Source organism: Lingula anatina, chromosome 1, assembly GCF_051362555.1.
Source record: "Lingula anatina isolate TDL-2025a chromosome 1, LinAna3.0, whole genome shotgun sequence".
Lineage (NCBI taxonomy): Eukaryota > Metazoa > Brachiopoda > Lingulata > Lingulida > Lingulidae > Lingula > Lingula anatina.
This window is the reverse complement of record NC_141767.1, coordinates 63,800,891-63,822,157: the sequence shown is the minus strand read 5'-3', so window position 1 is coordinate 63,822,157 and position 21,267 is coordinate 63,800,891. Positions and strand designations below refer to the sequence as shown.

The 21,267-nt window shown below is 35.8% G+C and overlaps 1 long non-coding RNA gene across 2 annotated transcripts; it reads left to right on the top strand.

Annotated features, from left to right (window-relative positions):
* Positions 1-122: 122 nt before the first annotated feature.
* On the top strand, positions 123-19,972 carry LOC147764873 (uncharacterized). Of its 2 annotated transcripts, none has more exons than XR_015332174.1 (2): positions 123-749; positions 17,417-19,972. It is a non-coding gene; the product is annotated as an uncharacterized LOC147764873 (long non-coding RNA). The 2 variants fall into 2 exon arrangements; XR_015332175.1 differs by lacking the exon at positions 123-749 and adding an exon at positions 14,993-15,189.
* Positions 19,973-21,267: the final 1,295 nt, after the last annotated feature.

Here is a 21,267-nt window from a genome sequence, read left to right as displayed (position 1 = left end):
CTACTGAAGAAGTTCGTCGTCGCAGAGCAGGATGAATATATCTATCTATCAATACGACGGCCCTATTTGACGTAAACTAATATTGGAATATTGACCAAAAATATTGCGTTTAATGTCCTGGTTGACATTTTTGCAAATGGCCGGGTGGTCCGTGAATGCGCAGTTTGATGATATACCATGCGTGTTCATTAACATGATGATATTACTGGGATGCATATTAGCAATCCCATGGTACCATGGCTCATAAATGTTAGCGGCGGCTCTGCACCTGATCTTCCCCCTAATTGAATTGCTGCTCTACTGCTGCTGTTGCCGTCGATGCTGCCTCTAGCTTCTAGCTGGCAGAGCGCTTTGCATATATTGGCACATATTATTCAAACCGACATCCTGATTCCGACCCACCGATCATACTAATCGCCACTATTTATGACAAGCTTGAGTCGCTGGTAAAGTATCCCTGTTCAAGGCCGCCCGAGGCTTTCTAAGCTCAGAGAACGACAGTTGAAATGAACGCCCTACAGAATGAGCCATTTTAATGCCGCAATCCAATCCATGACGTGCAGCGAGTCAGCCAAGCATGATTATGAGAAGATTGGTTTATTGGCTGCTGGCAGACCAAACTCTTCGTATGAAGCGTGTGCGCGTATGGCAGTAGTAGTTGATACCAGTTGTCATGCCGAAGACTACGTTACAGGGGTGGCAGGAAGAATTAGACTCATGGTATGCAGAATTAGAGAAACAGTGACCAGGTATGTGACATATGCGTTATAAACTGTGTTCAACACAAACCTTGTGGATACGCTTTATGTGAAAGGTCATGGTGGTTATGCGTTATGTTTCAAAGATATTCGGTTTCCGTTTTGTATAAACTGCATCGATCACAGTTTAAAATCTGAGGTTAACGTGTTTTCAGAAATAAAGCGTGCGATTTATTGCTAGTAACAGGTAAGAGAAAAATCGCAAAAATGTTTCTATACATATATTGTTGAATTTTTGGTACATACAACTTGGCTAAGAGTGATATACATCAATAAATTGCCGTTTTCCAGTTTGGCTCAAAAGCTGGCGTTTCATGTTATGGCCCGTCGCGGTTCTCACTCTAGATACATGTAATTGCGTTCGATACAAAACTATGTAAATGACACAATGCACGTCATACTGGTATATTATGAAGAGCGAAATTTTCGAATATAGTTTTCATTACGCAAAAAGCATAGCTGTGAATGTCTCTATGAAAATTGCTTTTCCGATAAATGGCATGGAAGGCGACACATGATAAAGGGCAGAAGTAAAGTGTGTGATCACTTGTGACAAAACAATTTCACGCTGCCTTTACTGAAATATATACATATATATATATATAATTATATATATTGCTATGTACTTTGGCAACAGTTTGACACTGCACATAATACACACCTTGTGACTGTGTCATACATTTGTAATGGTAAAAATGTCTGATTATGTTTTTTTTTAACAAGCACACCTGTACAGCGACACGGTATCTCCTCTGGGTTTTCCCCTCATGTATTTGGTAAAGAGGGTATAAGCATGTACAAGGTATACATATCTTACATAACGAACCAAACAATGGCACTGGATTTTCTCTCTTTTTTATGGGAGATGATTAGGTAGTAACTCCGATCAGAGATTTAGGAAGTCGCTTCCTATTTCTTCTTATTCTCATGTGTGTCCCGGTCATAAAAAGCATGAAGGCGGTACAATATATTTGCTATTTCATATGTGTTAGAGACACATGATACTCAACCAGCCCTCCTTATAAAGTTTAAATAGCTTTAATGTAAAATATTTCCGTTAAATGTAAATGTAAAACATTTGCATGAAACTCTTGAAAATATCTAAACTACCTAATGATCTCTGTCAGATTTTGCCACAAATCCCTACCAAAAGCCACCATATAGATTAAAATAAGGACTTCGTTTCATATTTCCCAAAATGTGATATATGAATGGATTTTTCTGCTTTCGTTCTTATCTTAAAATATCAGCAGTCTCCTTTGAAAAAGTATATGCAAATGCGCGTGCAGCCTAACATCCATACTTGGGAGTGAGAGTGATAATTATGCAATGCGCGACCGCAGTACTACGTGATTTAGCGGGAATTTATGAACTGTAGGGTCGGATAAATAGGTCAAACTACGACAAATATTTTGGAAAAGATGCAACTTTATAGCTATTTTTAGCTAAACGAGAGATAAATTTGGTATGTCGACTTTATTTTAGTCGTATGAGAAACTACTTGAAATCCACGCTTGCTTTATATGTATCTTTAAATGTACAGTTAAAAGTTAAAATGTAATTGAATGCCATAATTTTAAAACTTAGAAATGAAACCAAGGCTTTGGCACCCGTAACAAACTATGCAATGTCCATGTCGACATTTATTATTTGGCAATCATTCTGAAGAATTTTTTGATTGCAAAAAGAACATTCATTTAGAGCCAAAATCCGTAAACTGTTTACAACATAAAAAGATACTTTCAGAAAAAAATTAGACGGCTAAAGATCAGTTAGAAAGGATTTATGTCTCATTTTTATTAATCCATACACCTGTACACTTAATTTAGGTACATGTATTATCTGTTCATATTGAGAATTTTTGAACAATTGCACTTAGTTCTGATGTACGTCAGTTTGATGTGATTGTAAGTCGCAGGTAAGACAGCAATAGCTACCCGCAGCAAAAGACAAACTTTTCTATTCATGTGTGTAACTACATGTAGTTTGTCTGTCATTTGTAATTATACTTCGGTTAAAGGCCATCTCACCCTTATACTCTAGTAAATATGCTTGTCAATATTCCAAAGAAAAAATATCTAACCGACAAAAACTTAACCTTGCACAGATAAACAGCAAAAATGTTTTGATCTAATATATTAAGTGTGGTATATAAGGTTATGTTATTGTTCACTGTCTATGAATGGCTATACAACTTGGATTTACAATAACTACGTGACAAATTGCTCATTGCAAAAAGTAAACAAACGTTTAAAGAGGCTTTAAAAATTCAAAATTATATTACCCTTCTTCAGCATTTATCACTCTACACTGTTATTTGACCATCGTGTCAAAGTGTTAATTAAAAATGACCACATTAAACCACTGAATGTCAAAAACAAAGCAGGGCCCCTTTTTGTTGTTGAAAATGCTATAACGGTTATGGTCAAATTTAGTTTCTGAGCTGATTTTCATATAAAGACAGTTCAGCACTTCCATATCATTACCCTTGTGTTTTTAGTGCGGTGAATACTTAAATGACACATTGTCTTTTAATCTGAAGAAGAGGACAGTGTGTTAGTTCTGCTAAAGTATGACACTTTCCTTGCATACATGAATGTTTTTTATCTTTAAAAATGTTATTTATTATTTTTCCTTTTTTTAAAGAGAGTGAAAAACGAGCCCAAAACAAGTGAAATCAGCCAAATGATCAATCTTGTTTGTAATCCGTATTTGGTGCATGTCAGCCCCGAGGAATGCTGCTGTGAGTCAGTACATATAGGAGAGCACACGTATTAAATACTCCCATCTAATCTTTTGCATGTCAATAATTTACCGGTGTTTTGCAGATAACACATGCATCGCATGTCTCACAGTATACGCGCCATGTTCTAAAGCAGTACAGAACAATGACAACATACTTGCTCCGTATATTGCAATTGTTTAAGACTTCCTTCCGATCCCGTAATATCTTTATGCAGCATTCGAGCTAGAAAATAAGAAGTAAATGAGAGGAAAGCTTATTTAAAGCAAGAGCCTACAAAAGTCTAGAATGAAATATCGTTTTATAGATAAGTTATTTTCATAGCTCCTGGAGGTTATCGTTTCGCGTTACTCATAAGTAAATTACTCCTGTTAAAACTAACGAATTGAAAATTATGTCGTATGCCATCTCTTCCCCTTTGAATTTTACATTTCAACCCAGATACTGTCTTGAGTTTACAGGACGAGTCTTCGCCGCATGTCTCAGTCACCAATGTCACCTACAGTTGTATGTCTTAGTCACCTTGTATGTTTGACTCCTGGTTTTTAATTGTTTCATTTTTTGTACAGCGCAAAACACAAAGTGGACCAAACAACTTTTGAAGTTCAAAGGCATAATCTAGACTGACAGCTTTTTTTTGCCATCCTTTTGACATACACCTCGGTTATTTCCTGACTTAAATGACTAAAAATAACATCAAAGATTTATCGTCTTCTCCAATTCATACATGTGCTCGTAGAAAAGTAAATTGTTATTAAAAGGGGTAGATAATTGTCCTACCTATTTGACAGTTAACGTAGGTGGTCAAATGTCTCTCTTGTGTTTATAATATATGTCTTTATGATATAAATATTGCCTTTATAATATAAGTATTGGTAAACGCGGCCAACAGAATCCTTGGTGACTTTTGCGCGTAGTGGCGGGTACCTGAATCTACCGTCTTTTATCTGTACTAAAATAATATACGGCATGCATATGCTAAACGTAATAACAAAATAAATAAAAATTGGAAATTTTTTTGACCCAATGCTGCAAGTTTGACTAGGTTTAAAAAACGGTTTTGAGGAAACTGAATAATTCGCATTTGATAATTTGGTCTATTTATCTTGAAATCAATCCTCTGAAAAACGTATATAATATAACATCAAATCTCGTGTATGCGGAAATATTTTTTTAAAAATCTCTTAGAGGTGATAACGATTTTCATTTGACAAGCATTTTGTGTACTTTAACGAACACGTCTAGATAACCTAACCTTATTCAAGTCTTGGACATAATGACATCATTATGTCCAAGTTCAAGTCAATCTGCATATAAGACAGATTTTGGAGTGTGTGTATTTTTTCATTTTTGTAAGACAGTTTCTGCGTACCTTGTGTAACGATGTTTTTGCTTTGGGATAGAATTAACCCAAAGCAAAAACATGAGGACATTCGACTTAGAACGGTGTAAATGTGTGCTCAATAAACCCCAAAATAACCCTTGGGATTTAGTCCGTACATTAAATGATCCTTAAATTTTATTAAATGAATGTTCCATACTTAAGGTGTGTGTTCAAATAAAAATTTCATATAATAATAAAAGGACACACACACACACACACACACACATACACACACACACACTGACACGTAGAAAATAACATTGAAGCAGATCGGAAGTGAGCAGTTGGATAGGATAACAAACCGCACGCCATTTATAAATTTATTTACATCTACATGTTTCTATATGTTCTTTGCAATTCATGTAAGGTATACGGTTGGCGTGCTCAGGATATATAGCTTAGTAACTTGTCCTGGAATACGAAGACGTTGCAGCTTTGTGTTGTGTACGAGACTATTTATTTCTAATGTTGCAAGTTAAGCACCATCGCTGTAGTATATGTAACTGGTTTTAACCTGGTATTAGCTTCACTCTTCTATTAACTGACTCGTCAGTGAGTTTAAATATGAAAATAAGGTGAACTGTGGCATCTTTAATTCTGATAAATAAATTAATTAATCTATACATTATCCGAGCTTACGGCTTTAGATTGACGTTATGAAAAAGACTTGTCAAGCATGAAGTAAAAGTAGCCAACGTGGCATATCCATTAGAGGGAGAACGATTTGGGAAAGATATATTTTTATTAGTTTTTTAGTCTGCTTCTTTCAGCGCCAATTATAAGCTTAAGTCCTAAAGCATATTTCTTGCCTAAGCAGCATGTATTAAGTTTGTTGTCTTCAAATAACAAACAAACTTCGAAGAATGAATTCAATTGCTTGGGTAACTCTGGCGTTTCCCATTACTTGTTCCATGACCGCCTTTTGCGTCAGACTGTATCGATCTATTCGAGCGCCATTGATCTGCATAGTCTATTTAACTGCCAGAAGCGTCTATCAGTTGTGGCATTTGCTAATTCAAAGTCAGGATGTCCATTGAGGTAATCACCTTATGCAAAAATCTTCTCATTATACATTATTCCCCAGCTTATGCAACCTTACTAGCTAGCTTGTTAGGGATTAACTAAGATTTAAGTATTTAGTATCAATTGTGTCTTAAAACATACTGCGTAATGACCAGCATCAAAATCATAATATTCCCAAAATCGAATTTTAGATATCTACCTTGCTGCAAATGAATGTTAAAATGAAATGGGGATAGTAAATCAGTATTACTATAATCAATACAAGTCGTAGTTGTTTTGCAGAAACCAAATAGCTAGACAATTAGTCAAAATCGTATGTTAACCATATATACGATCATTCTAAAAAGTGATACCATGCTGTGTCCATCTTTTCTTTAAGACCAAATTTATTTCCAAAATTGTGAGATTCAGTAGTATGGATGATCCCAGTACCAACTGCTGTCGAGGATTTATCTTTCCAATCATATGTTCACATCAGTAACCTTGGATTAATAATATATTGGTGAAATGAACACAACCCCAAGAGTATACTTGAAGTTGCTCAACGAATTAACAACGGCGACCATGTAGACACTTGATTACAACTTTGCAAAATATTTTCCTTTAAATTCCTCCGAACACCAATTAAATGTAAACAAACTACTTTTGCAGATACCACACCGCAATTCGCGGATTTTCGAAAGAATTGTACGAGAAATAAACCACAGACGTATTCTTACGTAACCTAACAATTTTAACTTCTAATGAACTGCAAGCCGATAACCACAGTAGATATGTCGATATCTAAGTTGTCTGTGGGCAATAGGCTTTACTCACATACAATCGCCGACTCTTACAAAGACTTTGATCGTTCCTTAACAATTCCTAGAGCAAGTTTATTTGCGTTCGGTTCAAAGCTGCTGACTTGAAATTAATGTAATTTTAGCTCGATGCGTGTAAGAACAACAAGCCTTGAAGCATGACACAGGATCAAGTGAAACAAGATAGGAGTATTGTACTGTTTAATTTACCTATAGATATTTTCAATCCGTTAGAATGCAGATGACACATTCCATTGAATGGGAACTAAAATTACGATACGGTTGGATTATCATTTCAATGCACTGGTGACCTACATATATTTTACCATAAGAGGGAGATAAAATGTGCATTAAAATTATATTTTAGGTGCCAACGTAAATTTCAAGCTAGTTTATTATTTTATGTTTTGTATGTAAAATATATGAAAATTAGTAATTTTCATTTTCATTTTGCAACAAAACAATCGGGGGGTATTTTGTCAGATTCAAAATTTACTCTCGTAGGTTGCTATACATGGTTTGATATTATGCTAGATTTCTGTTTATGAAATAGAAACACTTAACCAAAGCCAGTCAAGTGATATAGATGCTATACCAGTTATCGAACTGAAAGTCAGGGTAAGTTGATTAAAAAACTTATTCTTTCTAGATGAACGTTAAGCACGATTTATGCCCATATACAAGCTCATACTATCATCTAACCAAATGAAAAACTAAGAAAAAAAACCAAAGCTATTTATCAGACAAAGATCAAAAATTAAACATAAAATGTTGCTCGCGTTATGGTTGCTGCATGCAGCTTGCCGAACGACAAGATATCCATGTTAGATTGGCGCGAAGCCGTCACAATGGCGTCAAATGCTGATATTCAATAATAACAATTATCCCTCAAGATGAATACACGACAGACTGATTGCTAGTGAGAGTATAAGTTTATTGTAATATCTGCAGTCTGTGGTCAGCCTTGCCTTGCGTGCACTTCGGTGAATTTCATTTTCGATGATACTATTATCAGTGACATCATAAGCAGTATATGATATGTACACCTATGCCTCATCAGGAACCGAATCAATACGTGATTTGTTGTTTGTACATATAATAGGTATATATAAGTGTATATCAGAGGTTGCAAATCCATGGAAAAAGGGGTAGTGGAAACCCGACGCAAGATAATGCCATTGCCTGCAAGTAGGCCTTTAAATATATTTCGTCGAGATGAATGCTTTCTTTAAATGAGGTAAATGCCAATTACTACTGAGAAGAAAATATTAATAATTATAAAGATGAAACCACCATACTTATAAAAGTATCGTTTAAAAACATTTTGACAATAAATCCATTTTTCATCTGTCTATATCTGTATAGCAATACGTTATATGTATCTTGGATTGAAATACAACCCGATGCATGAAAAGGATTTTTCCTCTCGTTTCTGTTTTGTTTTGTTACATGACATAATGTATAAATAGGATACTGATTTTGTGACCGATTAAAACGAAGGCGGTGTTTTTCACATAACCCAATATATTACCCGCAAGGATATCAAATATTTTGGTAGAAGCTTTCTTTTCGTTGAATAAAACTGATAGAATAGAAAATTTTATGTAGGAGATCCGGACACCTTTGAGATTTAAAATATTTATCAAAGCACAAGCAACCATTTTTGAACAGTAAAAGACTGCTGTACACGTGACACGTACAGCATAAGGTGTCAAAGTAACTTACTGAAATTGTTTAACAATATCCATCTGTGTCATCCAGGGGCGAAAGGTTAAAGTTTATTTCAAAAACACCCGTTATAGTCTCTTTTGAAAGAGCCAGGGATTGAAAATGTGAAAATCCGTAGGGACTGTATTTAATCAGATTACTTCTATGCTGTACTATGGAAAGAAATGTTTAAGCGGAATAGAACTTTGCCTGCCTTTCCAGCCAAACTGAGAGAGTAAGTTAAAAGGTCTCGTGCGATTTAAACATCGCAATGAGGGATGGTTGGTTCCAAACTGATTTGTGTAGTATTTTTAAAATTAAAAATAAAAGAAATACCATAACAGTCTATTCAATCTAACACAAGCAATATTGGCAGCAAATGAATTGACTGTCGAAATAATCGAGATGTGATTTGACAAATGGCTGCGCATCTATTAGTCAATAAATGCGATTTTAAGAGCTTTGGATATGGCACTCAAACTTGCTTTTCAACTTGTTAAGAATATGTGCAGCAATTTGGATCGTCGGGTTGTATCATTGGTCAGGCAGTTTATGTCATATCCACCTAAAACAGGGGCGGATTTAGGCCGTCTTCTGGGTCTTCCGGAAGACGGTCAGATTTTCAAGTTTACATTAAAGGGTATCTAATTTTTTCTGTCAGAAGACGGTCAAAAATGAGGATGGATCAACAAAGATATAATTTGGAAGACTGCCAGAAAATAGCTCTGGATCCGCCCCTGCCTTAAATATGCTAAAAAGAGAGAGAAAAAGAAAAAAGACTGTAGTTGGCGTTCGTCATCCATTGCTCAGGCAAATTAGCAATGCAGAAAATGCTTAATCAACTCGTTTAAGCAACATTACTCTTGTAGTCCGACTGCAACCTTATCTACCTACTGCAGCAGTCCCCAAGTTGCTTATCTGCTAATTTTAAAGCATCGCTTATTGTTGCCGTCAAATCCATTACACGCTCGGGCACTTTTGTTATATTCGACTATCACACTGCTCTGTTCGCAGTGTTATTTACACAGTCTTCGTTTAGTGTCCCATTCGTCTGCTCCTGCATGTATATCCACAATTATCATGTGAAGTGGAAATACAACCTTTTTTCGTGCATATCTGATCGGTGACCCTGGAGACCGTATGCCTAGACTACAATATAATGACTGATCAGCTGTATGTTTGGAGCATGCACTTTGAATGACCATTGTATATGTATCAACCAAATGTGTCAACGCGTAGAACAAATATATTGCTCCAGCAACCGTGTCAGAAACAGATTAGTTTGCAGTGATGTTTTTTTACCGGAAGATGTTTTCCGCTGGGCATGAATTAGGAAAAGCTTTCTTAACGAAACGAAAATAGTTCGAAAACATCAAAGATATATCGAGACTTTTGAAATGATATTCTATAACTGTTTTCGATGCAAAATTACATGTTCATGCATGCCTGTCTCCATTTAATAGGGACTTTGAACTCAAGTTCGTGATGTGGTGTCATATTTCTATGATCGAAATAAAACAGTTTGGGCTACAACATCAGAGCAACTGTTACCGAAAGTAAGCAATCCTGCACAAAAATCCTGCATTATTTTATGTGATATGATGACGCAACTGTAAAAGCTGCATCCTGCCCATAGTCACATTTACTGACATGTATACTGATCAAAATATAAACGCCTCGTGTAAATCCTTTTTGTAACATGTAATGGGCGACTCCAGTGTTAATCTGTAGCACATTGAACAACGAAATTCGCTTTGTATGATTTAATATATAAACAACCCATAATGCTGATAAAATTTTTAACTTTTTTGATTTTTTAAAGTATTGCATGGGGCTTTTATATTTTTGATGGTGGTATAGATGGTGGTATCGCAAAACGTTGAATATGTGCTTATCATTTCCAAGTTAAGATCAAGATTCCATGCGATAGATTAAGTTATAACTAATAATCATCTAAGAATGGTTATTGGCAGGTAGGGTTAAAAAGAAAATAAGGTTGCATTTTTTTGTGGAGCTAAGATAAGACCCAGATCTAGACACAGCAGCATTAGATGTCTAACCTTCATTGTTTTGCTGTCAGTAATATGCATGGTACCCAAGAGCATCCCGTACCACCATAGGACTAATTAACGACGCTACTGAGACGTAAAATGAAACTGTCACTTGTTGAACTTTCCTGACCTAACACAGGAGCTCTGAGAAATTATATCTACGAACGTATTGGGCATCGAATGGGCGTTTGTGGGACATCACTATGCTTGATATAGCATTTACAAGTCTCTGGTATGTATTAACAACTGGACAAACTTGACCAGCAATGTTAGAACATTATCATCGAAGCTCCCCTTTTAAACTTCTTGTCGTTCCAAGATAGATGTAAGCGTTGAGGAGCATCTTTTTAGAAAAGTGACACCGTACACCATTCTTGATAGAATCTGGCAAAAAGAAATTAAAGCCATCAGCCGAGACTTGTCGTCGATCCTTTACTTCCCTTTTCTTTCTGATAGACATTTTATGCCCAGGATTGGCCTCCCGCTAACCTTTAGCCATTTCCAAAGAACTTGGCTCGAGCCTTCCTTATTTCCCTTGAGAATAGTACAATAATGGAATTTAGATCTGAACGATTCCCCAAATGCCCTGGAAAAAAGTAATCTTCATAATGAAAGGAGAAACTCCATGCATCTTTCATCAGTGTTGCGGCTGGGCAAGAAGGGCTGTGGGAACATATAGGCAATAGAGCTTATAGGCAATGTATAAGGAAAGAGGAGGGTCGAATTGGAACTCATATCAGTGCTATAGAAAAGGTTTGTGAAATAAGGGCCAATCAGGTTATTATTTGAAAAATGCTGGCAATATGTGAACAATGTGTGTACACGTAAAAACTTTATATTGCTCTGTATGGTTTGCTTGAATTGGCGCAGAATCCTGACCTTCAAATTTCTGTGTGGTGTTTTTTTGGTTCTTCTACTAAGAAGGTGATGCTGTGTAATAGTACATGACTGTCACTGACACTCTGATATCCTCAAAAATATATACCGAAAATCTTACTTTCAATTTCAATTTCACACAATCATCGCTGATATAGTGTATCAGAACAACTGTTACATTGCGTCAGAACCTACAACTATTGTCTGTCGACCCCTAAGACCGGTTTTTGCGAATGTTGTATGCCTTATCTGTCACATATTTTAACAAATATGATTCGCAAAGTGTTCTGTAATGCTTTACACCTCTGGCGTGAAATGCTTTAAGCCCATTTTTCCACGATGTGCTGTCTTTTCATTAGCTACAGCCATACTGTCCCAAGTGTAGAGTGGTACACGATACTGCGCCATCTCTATTTGATGTGTGCCAAAATTTTCAGTCTGCCGATACCCAGATTGTTTTCCAGTCATTTCATTTTTCTGCACTAGGTTCCGCACAAAACGCACGCGCACGCACGCGCGCACCTATAACATACACATAAGCATACACGACATAATCACATTGTTCTGTGGTTTTTCGTGCCTGTTGACAACTGTTGTCCTTGTCATCTTCAAAAGACTGTATGATTAATAGCTTATATCTAGTTCAAATCATGGCAAAAATATTCTAGTTATCTGATCCATTTTTTCAATAAGTATACCTAGAGAGTCGCGTATGAGTAATAACGCACCAGTCAAACCCACGACTTAGAGCACAAGAATGGGTAACTTTGCACATCAATCATCATTTTATAACTGTATTCTGGCACAAATTACAGTATGGCGTATTATATCGTCTAGTGTGCAATTTCTCAAACAATGTAGGTCTGCTTATAAATCTCCTGGTGTTGAAAATGTAATGAATAATAACATGCTAACAATAACTGCCAAGTAGTATTTCGTATACGAAGAAAACAAACGTGTGATTTGACAAAATATTATTTCATCATATGTTATATTTTATGGATATGTTCATATTTGGTTTCTGAAACAGATCCCACTCATTTCCTTTTGACCAAAGCTTGATTTTTTCACTTATGTTTAATTGCTAAATACCATGTATGAGGGTCTATGTGAACTGCAACGTGTGTACAAAGTCATTAGCTGTTCACAGAGTTCTTAAAACATCTTTTGGGGATCTAAAATTCCTGAAATATGTACGAATTATCATTTTCCGCTTACAATAAAAACGCATCTATTTCATTTACTTTTCTTTCTAAATGCCGATTTAACAAGAGTATCTCCAACAACGTGGTCACGAATACTCGATGGGATCTTAGTATATTTCGTAAAAAGCAAAAAGGATTTAAAAATGTGTTGAATCCTTGCTAAATTGATCTATAGCAAGCTACAAATTTCCATTTTTTCTTAAAATTGTCTCTCAGAAATGTAATAAAAAAATCAACATAGGCCTAAATGTAACCTTCAGCAAATAACAACACATACATGTATTCTGATCCACAGAGAAAAGTTTAGTGATCTAGTTTATGGGAGATATTTATTTCATCCAAAGACATGCCCACGTTATGACACTTTGGGTGGGAGAGACTCATGACAACATTAGCATTTCCTAGCCATGGGGGTTGAACGATGTAAATGACTTTTCGAATTAGATGGGGTCATTAGTCTCAAGGAGAATTATAAATCAAGACATGCCGATTAAGCTGCGATTCCTACTGGCGAGAAGAAGAGAAAGTGCATTTATTCCTCGATCTTAAGTTCCGTTTTCTTTTATACACCATGTAAGCTAATTTAGCGAAAGTATTTATTGCTTTTGTATTATTTTTGGTCAGAAAATAACCTCCAATCGATTGGTGATGATATTTATCCCGTTTTATACCATTGATACATGTATTTTTAAAACTACATGCAATCTGCTTACGTTTAGTTATAAAGATGTGCAATTGTGAAATAATGTGCCATCGCGGTGGACAGTTCTCTCATTTCCTTTTCTGTGGCAGTATCTGTAACTACTTTAGTTTTGGTATAGCTAGGATCTAGCTGGATATTTTGTTTTCAATGCCATTGTCACTAGTGGTGTATAAAGCACCTGCTATCGTCTGCCTACCTGAAAACAACACAGTCTAGTTGACAGCGCAAAATTGAAGCTCATTTACACAAATGAGACTCACGATTTGGTTGGATTGGCCATTTTTCGCTAATTTTCCGACAGGAAAACATACGAACTTCGTTTTTTTTTATATACAACACAGTAAATATAGCATGAAGTAAAGGTTGCTTCTCGCCATCGAGATGGAGCTTAAGGGGGCAACGAGGCCGGTATTTATTTTTTTCCCTATTTTTGTGGTAAGAGGCGACTGGGGGCATTCAGTCCCCCCACCCAGCCAGATAATAGACTAGTCTATGTTGGTATTCGTTTGTACATACGGGTGGGAAAAGTCGGTGGGCGTAAGGGGACAAAGAAAACCATCTCTCCACTCTTATTACATTATCCTCTTGCTGTAAAGTGGAATATAAATGTTTTATGGTTAAAACCATTTTCTTACACAATTTGATAGCAATGATGACAGTGTTCGAACTACAAGGTCTGAGCAAAAGGGAGAACCATTGTCCTTTACTACTATTTTACCATAATATGCTCAGATTAAAAGTGGGAAGATCAACGACCACCGCAAACTGGGTGAGTCGAGGCAAGACTCCTCGGAAAGGCGAAATATTGGACATACAAGACCTCGTCGGCCTTAACCTGACTACGACCGTAACATTGTATTTTCCTAATTAATCACAGTGTCGCGATTTTTTTTCGTGACAACAAGTAGCAATGGGTCAGCATACAAAAGTGTGACAAGATGTTAAAGTATAATTTGATGATAACCGAGTCTAAGGAAGGGTCATATTAAGCATAGTTTACTGTACTGTACTGTACTTTATAGTGGCATCCCCCTCCAAATTTCGGCCAACGTAGCCGGTAAGAATTAACACTGGGGGATAACTATCAGGTATACTGAACACGCGAACGGCTTGGTGAACCAATACTTAGTCGATATTTTCGTTCAATAAAAAAGTGATTACGATAACGATAGGCAATGCATAATCACCATATGGGTCTGCACTGCACGCTCTTTTTAGCTTTAGAAATTGTGTACGCCAGTCTGCTTAAAGCTACTTAACGTGCAAAAAATATAAGAATAAAACATAGAAGATCCTCATCGAAAGTTACGCTACATTGATTTTTTGACGAAATGGATAAATTACGTGCACCGTTATGCTCCTGCGCCATAGTCTTACAATTAAGTTGCGGCTGCCCCAACATGCAAAGCGGTGACCGCTTACTGCGAGAACCAAGTGGGCAAAATTATCATCATCCTGCCAATTTTTATATAAATAAATAATCTCCACCATGCTAGGAAAAACCGTTAAATTGCGTGATAAACATGGTGGATTGACACCCGATCAATGTCGATCAAAATTGATATGTTGCCTTTTGCACTAATTATCCGTCATAAATTTTAAATGGTTTCATCACGAAAATTAAGACATAATTGTCGTGTTACTGTGCGTTATTTTAATCAAGACGATTGGCCCTGAAGCGTGCCGTGCCATGCTTCGGCATCGGGGCTGCACGATATAAAAGCCATAGGGGTAGCCATCTCTCGACAGATGTGTGAGTTAGGCCTTCTCTATAGGTAATTGTCCACGATGGATAATTAATCATAACCCGATTGTCTCTGACTACTTGACTACAATAGGGAGGAAATGCTAGGGTCGATACGAAGTCGCGAGAGCATGTAAATTCGTCGCAATCATCCTTTGGCATCAGTCTTGAAGCTGATGCAGAGAGGTCGACAAGGTAAGGGGAATGAACCATAGAATATCTATTAGGTTGTTCTGAACAAGGTGTGTAGTTTAAAGAAATTAGGGTACATCAGGCGAGTAAATATAAACTACATCGGTGGGTGTGGATACGTATGCTAACTATACAGTCTTCATTATTGCCGCAGACACGTATTTGGTTTTAAAAAGCAATGTCAGTCAATACCAGAATTTCTAGTGACAGGTGAAATACAGAGTGGGAAGTATCCTAGGCATATGAACTCACTAACTAGATAAATACAGGACAGTCACAAAAAATGTCGACATATAGAAATGCTTGTTTCCGTAAAAAAAAAAAAAAAAAAAAAAAAAAAAAAAAAAAAAAAAAAAAAAAACGTCTAGGGTATTTTCCCCAAATATCGTTCCAAAGTTGAACAGTGTCCGTCTGTGCGCGTAGAGTAAAGATATCAATGTATTATAAAGATTGGTTCTTTTTTCTCATTTGGTAATACACGTTTTCATAATACATACGGTGCCATTGCAAATCTAATTTATGTTGCGATATTTAACTCCATTTCTCGTCGAAGAAGCCTGATTGATGTCTTAATATGGATAAACTGAGAGAGAACTGAGTGTTAGACCACTGGTACAATGTAAGAACATTGAATATAAAGCGATAAAGGATATTAATAATATGTAGTGTTACCAGAACATAGATTGCTTCTTCAATCCAAACTTTTATATATGGCGCATGTGTCGCACAATTACCCCGGTGCCTAAATTAATAACGTTATAATTAAGGAAAATCGATACCAAACCTTGTATTGTGGCATGATTAGCAGCTTGGCCGCCATTTTGCTTTCTTAGACTTGGACAGCAGTTGCATTAGTATCCATATATTTACAATGTGTTTTGTTCGATATAGGCCTACAACATACCTTATATTTTGGACGCATATATATATATATATATATATATATATATATATATATATATATATATATATATATATATATAACATAGGAAAAGGGAGATCCATCAAGTGGAGTAAAATCAGTATAACACCGAACATAATATAGTTAATGTATTACTCCCTTCTAGGAATTAAGAATTTCCAGGAATTAAGTATCCAAATGTTTGAAAAAGTTGAAGATAGAATTTTTCTTCATTCTATAGTGAAAGAAAATCACGATGTTTAGTCACTAAAGTGTCACTCTTGACATGGAACAAACTGACCGGTTAGACTTTAATTTCACGGTGTTCTGATTTACATATAAATGGGTCTATCTAAGCCGGGTTATTATTTTTTCTGTAAACGCGCGGTAACTCATTTTTTATTAATTCATTAAACCTTTTTTGTTCACCTGCTTATTTAAATTGTTCTCTAGTGTTATAATTAAAAAATGTTACGGGTTTGTCCATGTTTAAAATCGGACCCAAAAGCAAAAAGGCACATACTAAGACAGATTATTATAAATTTCCGTTTATTGGTCTATTTTGCTCCATTAACGAATACACAAAAACCATTTATGAGAACGATTCTAGCTTTGTGCCATGCTGGAATAATGACACAAAAGGAGAAAGGGCTGCGGAGAGAAGGAAGGGGAAATGCCATACTAAAACTATAAAGACTCATTATGGGAATCGTATACATTCTGCAACAGACATAGATGCCGAGACTGTGTTATTTAATTTCCTTTCGTGGTGTTATCGTAAGCATACACACTGAGGACTAAACGACTTATCTCCATGTAACACTTCCAAAAGAGGGCCTTTTGAGAGATCAAATATGAACCAGCTAGACTATATACCTTTATCCTCTTTTTTTCTGTTATAATATATTACATTTACCATGTTCAGGTCGATATGTGGGAGAAAATGTTCTCAGTGGATACAAACAAAGCAACAGTGGAAGAACTCGTTCAAATGGCGCTTTCCTATTGAGTATTTAACGCCTTCATCTGGTTTACCATTTCTAATAAAGATATCTGTGCTCTTCATTATACACAAAGGAAAATAATAATTAAGGTACATGTGCGCTGCGCTGTTTGCTCTTATTTTTGGAGAATGCCAATTATTATTGAAAATATATTTCACTGTTATAAAATTTACTAAGATTAATAGAGGAAATAATAACATACGTAACGACAAAAGATTAATTGTAATATGAACTTCGTTACGCGTGCTGTGTGGAGATAGATAAGTCTTCGCACCCACGCACTAAACACTGCAATCTTTTCACAAATTACACTTTTCTTTTACAGGAAATATCTGTGAGGTGTTTAAGACGAGAGGGGACAGAGATATACAGACCCACGACAACGGAAATCGCGACAGTACTTCTGCCACATTGCCATGGAACCCCATTTTTTCTCCAGCATCTTGGGACTTCCTGATTCTTCCTGTATAATGCACCAAATAGGTCGTCTTGTTGTTGCGTCAGGTTACTCAGACTTCCGCTGAGATGCCTAAATGCCCAAAGCCCTCAACTGTGCCATTTGTTCCATCGCCAAGAACATTTGTGACAAATGCAGGGTATGGTATGCCAAAATCACCATAAAACGCCAGTTCGTGCTAATCTGGAAGGAGAAAATACTGAGAAAATCACACAGAGACTAATATTCAGACATATACGAGTTCCTGTTTCTGTCAGTTTTTAGTTATGAGCTCTGTCACTATATCAATGTGATAGGTACAATAAGAATATTTGATATTTTAATGGGTTAAAGCCCCGGTTTCCTTCAAAGAAACGCGGTCAGTTAAATGGGTGTTCAGGTATTTTGTATTATATGTTTAAATCGTGTATTACTTGCAAATTGTCAAACATAAATCTTATAGGTTCTCATTATCTAGGGGTTGTTGTCAATTTGTATCGAAAGATACGCAAAATCTTAGATAAACTTAGTGGATGACGAATGAGGATTTGGACTTTTTCCAAAAAAACAAAGAAAAGATTAAAGAAAAAAAGAAAAAGTGCAAGATCAAAACAGGAAGACGGGGAACATTTTTACTGATGTTAGTTGCTGTTACTTGTCACTATATCATGACCTAAACATAAAACTTGATTCTATTCTTAATTGCTAGTTAAGGAGTTGCACATAGCCAGTACAATGAATCCCTCATAACACTTATCAAATCCAAGACATTTATCACATGCACATTTACATAGGCTACATCTTTGGAATAATATTATGGAATTATATTTTTTTAACCGAGAGACCATGTTTTTAATATTCAAAATTAAGTTCGCCAGGAGAGAGAGAGAGGGGAAATTTATAGAAATATTGTATTCTTCTCTATGGAGATTTTCAATGTAACCTTCCGAAGATTTGTTAATATGGATATCAGTTTTTTTACACATTTTAGAATGAAAATCATAATAAGAATATGCGAAGGACAGCAGAACAATTGATATCAAATTTAGACATTTTAGGGGATTACATGCCATATTCGATGACAGATTTATTGACCAAGTGAAGTGGAAAGAAAGAAAGGGTAAGAAAACATTTTAATACTATGCATTCAACCAGTTAATATAAGAAGAAAGAACGGTTTCCTGATCACACAACACAAAGCACGTATACAGGGGAAAACAAGCATCCGCCTTATTTCCCCTATACTAAAAACTGGATAGGTCAACGCAACATCACGAAGGAACTGTCCAGTGCATCCCATGTGGTGAAGGTTATCTCCCAGTGTTCACTGTGTTAGCCTTGGTGTGTGGCGAACAATTAAGGCACGCGGTGAATGCCAGGAGGCGGCTTCAGGCAGCGATCATCTTAAAGAATCACATTTTCTCTTCCTTTAAAAATTCTTTCATTACCAAAAATACTGGCAATCACATTTGTTCAATTTCAATGGCACCCTTCTAGCTCTGGGTTAACACTAGACGGTATAAAAATCTACCTGTGTAGTTGTAATTCGAATGTCAAAGTTGTTTGAATTATCTAACTTGAAATAAGTGTATATAAAGTGATGTATGTATATGTAGACTGTATATTAAAGAAATTGACTGTGTATTAAGTCAAGCCGCAGCAATAGTCTGTGCATGGAGATGGATTATTCAAGTACTTTTCGTTGCTACGATTCGACCAGTTTTTCTATACATATAAATTACCCTTTTGGATGTTCAGATGTAAACAATGTAGCACACAGTAGGCGTTAGGATATAAGGATGATAGCTTTCGAATACAAGATTTTGACCCTGCAGAGGTATACAGCAAAACTCTATTGAGAATATCTTGTCGCTTAATGATGACTGCATCGCTAGCATTTATAAATCTGAGTTGAAATAAATTGCTCATTAGTTTTAAGCACCGCTTTGTAAAAATTAGAAAGTGGATTATCTTTGAAACTGACAAATTTGTGGAAGGTCACCGTGTTTTGTTTAATTGTGGTAGAAAGTACTGATTTTGGTTAGTTTTCAATGTTTATACGTTTATTTATAGGCCTACATTATGTTTATACATTATGTGAATGTGCTTTGGTATACTTCAAGACGTGGACATTTTCGTCAGCGGATCTTACATTGTTAAGTTCTTCTTAATTTTTTTCAGAATAGGACAAAATAGCTTTTACTATATATATCGTTTGTTTCACTTTAACCTTAATGGAATCATTAAGTAAACGAAATATCATTAACTTGGTAAATACTTGGTAGTGAAACAGGACACATTTTAAGGACTGTAAGTATTCAAGGATGCGTATTATCCTTCTTTTATATACATTTTGTCTGAGGTGAAACGGTTGTTTACATCAAGTTCCATGACGCTTGTACTAGAACAGAAAATATATTTTGCATAGCCTTCAGGAAAAATCCATACAGTCGACTTCTTGGCCTTTAACGACTGGCACATGCCTGCGTTCTTATTGATTTCTTCCGTCCAGTTAATCTTTCCTTAATTAACTAATTTAATTAAAGTAAGGGTGCGTTCGTTTATGATGCGTGCAGTGGCGGTCTCTTGGCCAGGTGCACGGTGGGGACGACTTCAGAGTGACGAAATGAGAAAATGGCATGCTTTAAGTTACCACGGTTTGTCGGTTTTGGGCTTTTGTTTTGCGTGATCACCTTAGAAAAGTAAGACTTTTATAGATTTAACATTAACTTGTCTGCAATCATGCTGACTGAAATGAAAAAGTCGATAGCTGCCTACACATCGTCACGACCAAAAGTTCTTGCGGTAATTTTGTAATTAGGTATTAGTAGTAGTTTACTTTTGAAAAAAAAATGCGTATCAAGTGTTGTCCCAAAATAATCAAAGAAAATTCTCCTTTGTGGGAAATGTTGTGAACCAGGAGGTAAAGAAAAGCGGGCACACACGCGCACACACACGCGCACACACACATTTTATACATAACTTTGGTTTTTAATCAGATACAAGTCATTTCGATTAAAAAAAGGTTAGCGGAAAATAGAAAGGTAAATAGATGCAAAGTTAATTTCAATGCAAGTAAAGATTGGGTCACTTAAATTTTAAGTCTGACACTGACCATTCTTTAGATACATTATACATTGTATAAGATCTGCTATCATTTTGGGAAGAACATTATTTCATGATTCAGTGTGAGAATTCATGTTAAACTACATACATCTTTATGTGAACCGATAACCGGTCGAGAGAGTAGATTAGAATGCGAGGCTGTAAGATGTTTGCACTGTATAGCAAGCACGTTTGTTCTTTATCACTTCTGTGGACTTTCAATTTGTTATCTCGCATGTAAATAGCCAAATTTGTTATTCCAATTTTAAACATGAATTTGAATAAACTTAAAAAACGATTTTTGCTGATGCTGAATCAATTCGTTCAACAATACGATACACGTACAACTTACGCTTTCTTTTTATAACTGCAATTTCAGCATTTTCACAGGATAAGGGGGCGGTTTCACTAAAGAACTTAAGCCCGAATATTGGTTTATACATTTAGACAAAATTTTTGCTTACATCAGGGAAAGATAATCTATTGTTGTACACTATAATGAATTAAACATTAGTCTGAAACATAAACCATGTCTGTCTTAAAACATGCACTATTTCATTTTATCTAGGGTGAAAGAAGACTAAATTAAAGTATAAAAGTTTAAACCAATTTTCGGACTTAAGTTCTTTTTGAAA